The sequence below is a fragment of the Mastomys coucha genome, unplaced genomic scaffold (assembly GCF_008632895.1).
Source record: "Mastomys coucha isolate ucsf_1 unplaced genomic scaffold, UCSF_Mcou_1 pScaffold23, whole genome shotgun sequence".
NCBI lineage: Eukaryota > Metazoa > Chordata > Mammalia > Rodentia > Muridae > Mastomys > Mastomys coucha.
This window is the reverse complement of record NW_022196906.1, coordinates 82207762-82213057: the sequence shown is the minus strand read 5'-3', so window position 1 is coordinate 82213057 and position 5296 is coordinate 82207762. Positions and strand designations below refer to the sequence as shown.

The following is a 5296-nucleotide window of genomic DNA, read 5'->3' as shown; positions in this document are numbered from 1 at the left end:
AAAAAAAATAAATCACACACTGATGTAGAGGGTCTGCTTTTTGCACTTCCAATTTTCTATGACACCTTCACTTTGCCCTGCGGGGCCTTCCCATTGTAAGTAGGGTTACTCCTCTGAATTCTCAGGCAAGGCCTTCTTCTCAGAAGCAATCAACAGGTGGCAGGTGAGTAGGATTCTGAACACCAGAACACGGGCATAATGTTTGAGAGGATCACTGACCAGCTGGTGGAAGAAAATCTAGCCAACACTAGCAAGAGTAGGAAGAACTTGGCCACATCTTTGGGACACCCAGGTACCAGGGCCATGACAGTGCCACAGGTCACTTCAAGAGCACCAATGCTTTTCCAAAGAAGAATGAAATTGATGCCCATTTTATTCGGTAGAGGAAGGGCTCGGACACGTCTCTTGTAAGCACGTTTCATCACACTGTAGGTACGTTTGCTGAGTCTGGGGGTCAACTTGATAGACCCCATGAAAACAAAGAGGAGTCCAGGGCCACCAAGAAGGCCCTGATAGTTACAGTTCCTGGGGATGCCCTGGGGTCACCAAGGCAGGTCCCAACTAATGTTTCTGCTTTTCTCGGCCTGGAAGTCAAGGTGCAGGCAGTTAGCACAGGGAAAGCTAGAGGTACATGTGAAGGCAGCAGCTGAGAGAATGACAAAGAGGTGTAAAGCAGATTTAACACCAGCACTCAGGAGGTAGGGACAGAGGCAGAGGCAAGTGGATTGATGTGAGTCCAAGGCCGGCTTCTACATAGCTATTTCCCTGCCAGCCAAATAATGAGACCATGTTGATAAGAAAAGAAACAAGGAAATTTGAGCACAGAGTGAACAAAGGCACCTACAGATGGAGGCAAAGTGTGTGTGTGTGTGTGTGTGTGTGTGTGTGTGTGTGTGTGTGTTTTGACTCCTAACCTTAGGACCAACAATACATTCCTGTGATTTAAAGCCATGTAGCTTGTGTTGCTTTGCTACAGCCCCAGGAAGGTGATAGGACAGATGCTGCTGGTACATAGGAGAACTGATGCTTTACAAGAGGAGACAGCTTACTCTGTTCACGCAAACATTATTTTTCCCATTTATACAGCAAAATAATACTGTTTATCCCCTCACAGCAATGCGTGCACTTAGAGCGCTTTTGGAAATGGAAAGGAAAGTCTTGCAAGCATGAGAACTGAAATGTGGATCCCTAGAACCCATCCATAAAGCTGGGCACAACTGCACATGCCTGTAATCCCAACCACGTGGGGGTAGGTGCCAGAGACAGGCAGACACCTGGCAGCTAGCCTGGCCCCACATGGTGAAGATCCAGATGAGTAGGCGAATCCGTCTCAAACAAAAGATGCAAAGTGCCTGAGTACCAATACCCAGGATGTTCTCTGACTTCCACACGTATGGCATGTATAAACACTCTTAGGCACATGTGCACCCGGACACACGTGAACATTCACACATGCACACACGTGTGCATTGTGCATTGATTGGTACATACTCTACTTCTGCTTTCCCTCTATTTTTCTCATGACCATAATTATGTGGAAAATGGAGTATTAGGTTATGGACAGACTTACAGATAATGGAGCAGGCGATTTTTTCTGTGCTATGGGTTTCTATGGAGATAAAAAATCTGCAATCCAGCCTCATTAGAACTATTATCTCCAGAATGACCACATAAACTAAAGCCTCCAAGCCACGTGAACGCAATTACACAGACAATATTGTCCAATTGCTGCATCGTTTATCTTGATGTCTTGCTCTCTGTTTGCTGCCATATATTATACCTTCAAGAATTACAAACTGCTTAGGATGAAGTGGCTTGGCCTCTGCAGGTTGCTGTAATGCCTTTTTCTATGCTTAGAGAATACTTCCTCTTCCTCACACTGCTAAGTTTCCCTTCTCCAACTTGATTTAATTTCTATCATGGGATGCATAAATCGGAAGAGCCCTAATCTTTGGTTTATGAATATGCTCAATAGTAATGACTACACTTTGCTTTTATCAACCACAGGAACACTGGCAAAGGTGGTTTTTACCATATGTTAATAAATAAGTCTTGAGGGACTCAGCCTTTGGTTGTACTTAAATGTTGCCCTGGATCTCGATTTTAGGGGAGGTTTTAGTCAAAAGCCAATTTCTTGGCATTCTTTTTCTCTGTCCCAGTGGCTGGGTCCAAAATAGATACTAATCAGAGTAACAGAAATCAGAGTGGTAGCTAACAGTCATTGAATAACCGCTGTGTGCCAGTCACTGAACTAAGAATTTTCTCTATTTTGCCACCTGGCCATCAGAAGAATTTCTGACTAGGGTGCTGTTATTGTCCCTGTTTTATAATGAGAGAGAGCAGATTCAAAGTTGAAAGATGATTGTATCAAGTGGGAAAGAGATAAGAACTTCAAGCAAGTAGAGGCTAATGAAGAGGCAGTTTACAGTTATGAGTAAGGTTTAGAGAATCTAGCTTAGTGGTGAAGGGTTAACATTATCAGGAGGCTTTTATTGTTTTAAGCAGGACCAATCCCAACTGAAACCTTGCACGCAAAGACACAGCTATGGCCAAACCATAGCTTGGCAGACAGGTACTTGGGAAGTTAAATTGCCTGACCTCTCTTCTTCTGCTCTTGGATCTCCTGAAGTATCTTTCCTTGGCTGAACCCAGCTTAAAAAAATACAGGGAGTAAGGAAATTTGGTGGTACAGTCCCTGGTAGGTAAGTTACATACATAACAGGACACAAAAGAGTGTGTGTACATGTGTGGTGTGTGCATATATCTGGAAGAGTAAATCGACCCAGGACAGAGTGTAACCAAAATATCCATCAGGCCAAAGCTTGTGCTTCTAATCACTCTTCTGTTTACTGCAAAGGATGATGATTCAGATAAAGAAATCAATGAGGATGAAAGGGAACATTTTTCACTTCTCCACCTTTCTAGAAACCTACCCATAGCCTCTTTGCTCCAGATGAATTGATCTTTGCAGTGGCTCCTCTGATGTTCACAGAGAAGGTTTCTGCAGAAATGAAGACAGACTCATCTTTATCCCACTAGAATGTAAACTCTACTGGCATGGAGATTTTAACCCAATTATGCACTGGGATCACCCTAGATATTGTCTGTTGGACCAAAAGCAGATAGCTACCTTCTAAAAGAAACCGACTAGCAACAAAAGTGAGCAACGAATTATTCAAACATTGTGTTCAACTTTCTTATTTTTCTTCCCTCATTTCTTTGTTCTCTGTACTTGTGAAACGGTTCTGGTTCGTTTGTTTGTTGTTTATCTTTAGACAGGCTCTCTTGTCATCCAGGATCTCCCTTTAGCTGCGGGTGACCTTGAACATTTGATCCTCCTGCCTGTACCACCTGAGTGCTGAAATTATAGCCATGCATCACCATGCTCCCTCACTTTTATGCAGCTCTGGGGCATAAACTCAGGGCTTTGTGTCTGCTATGTGATTGCTCTACCAACTGGGCTCTATCCCCTGCTCAACAATTGTTTTTAAAGATAGAAAATCTGTTTGAGGACAATTGTACTGTGTTTTGTGCAAAGAGCTTTATAGACATTGTAATACGTGATCCTTATCATACTTTTCTCTGAGTTCTTCCATAGTCTCATTTCAGTTTCATTGATAAGAAACTAAGATTAGGACCTGAGTATATCCGACATCAAACTAACATTTAAACCACTTTCCCTAGGCTACAATGCTAGCTTTGATTTTCACTGTAACATTTAAAAGTCCCATCTCAGTTGGCAACGCCTACCCCTGATACACTCCCAGGCCTCCCTGTTCAACTCTGATTCAGCAACCACCTCCAATTTCAGCAGCCATTACTGAGCCAGCTCCAACTCTGCTCAAGTCAGGGCAGTGTCAGTCCTATGATAGCACCAAACTTAAGGCTCTTTCCCATCATGCTCTCCCTTAATCTGCATTCCACCAAATAGCTAATATCTATCCCTTCAGGCTCTCAGTGTCCTCATCCATCTATTACCTGTATCTGACAGAGACATTCACCCAAGGATAACCTTTTATGATGCTAGCTACAAAAAAATAATGAGGAGAAGTGTCAGGGAAGCTGAGACAAAATCCCTTCTACCTCCCTCTACACCTAGAAGGGACAGCAAACCCACAGCTGGCTCTACCCCCTCCCCCATCCCCGCAAGCAGAGAGCTTGTCTCCAGGGAGTGCTCTGACCCAGGGACTTAGGAGGGACTACAGATCCACAGCCCTCTCTGTACCTTTCCCTGCAAGCAGAGAGCCTGTCTTCAGGGTATGCTCTGACCCCAGGACTCATGAGGAACTACTGATCCACAGCCCTCTGCCCAGCCCTCTGGCATGGGTTTTACCAGAAGAGAGCTGATCTCCCAGAAGTGCTGGCACAGGCTTACAGACCTACAGGAGGAACAAGCTCCAGCCAGAGAGAGCAAAAACATATAACACCAGAGATCAATAGATGGTGAAAGGCAAATGCAAGAATCTTACCACCAGAAACCAAGACTACTTGGCTTCATCAGAACCTAGTATTCCCACCACAGCAAATCCTGAATATCCCAAAACCTCAGAAAAGCAAGATTTGGATCTAAAATCATATCTCACAATTGTGATAAAGGAATTTAAGAAGTACATGAATAACTCCCTTAAAGAAATACAGGAGAACACAGGTAAACAGGTTCAAGTCCTTAAAGAGAAAACACAAAAATCCCTCAAAGAATTACAGGAGAACACGAGTAAACAAGTAGAAGCCCTTAAAGAGGAAACACAAATACTTACCTGGCAGGGGAGACACCATGATCAGGAAGGTGGTTTTCCCAGGGTGAGGCTCATCCATTGCACTTGGGGTGTGCTGACCCCTGCGATTTCCCCAAATGCGGGGAAACTCGACTGCATAATTTGTGGTAGTGGGGGACTGCCTGCGTTTGTGCTCTCCCCTGGCATTTCTGGTATCAAACTTGTTTTGTTTAGGAGGTCGGTCGCGTTTTGTCCTTGTCATTTTACTGGACTGTATCTCTTTTCCACCTTCGGAAGTGGTCGCTTCTGTTTCTAGATAAACTTGTTCACCTTTTACCTGTTCCAAGCCTTGAGAGTGAGGCCTTCAGAACCTGTTCTTTGCTGTCCTCCTGCCTCTGCCTCTGCCTCTGCCTCTGCCACCAGACTGTGAGGATCAAGAGGGTCTGCGCCACCATATAGAAGCGGTTTCAGGGTTGGTGGGGGGGATGCCTCTGCATGATCTGCAAGAAAACCCTCTTCCAGTCTCCCTCGTCCCAGACCCTTCCTTCGATTGACGTATAGATGAATAGACGCATTGCAGT

General features: G+C 44.5%; 1 non-coding gene and 1 pseudogene across 1 annotated transcript; one reads left to right on the top strand and one right to left on the bottom strand.

The window, feature by feature from the left end:
• Positions 1–56: 56 nt before the first annotated feature.
• LOC116073670 overlaps positions 57–5296 on the bottom strand; it is a 17592-nt pseudogene continuing 12352 nt past the window's right edge.
• LOC116074158 lies at positions 4750–4918 on the top strand. Its single transcript, XR_004112112.1, has one exon. It is a non-coding gene; the product is annotated as a U1 spliceosomal RNA (small nuclear RNA).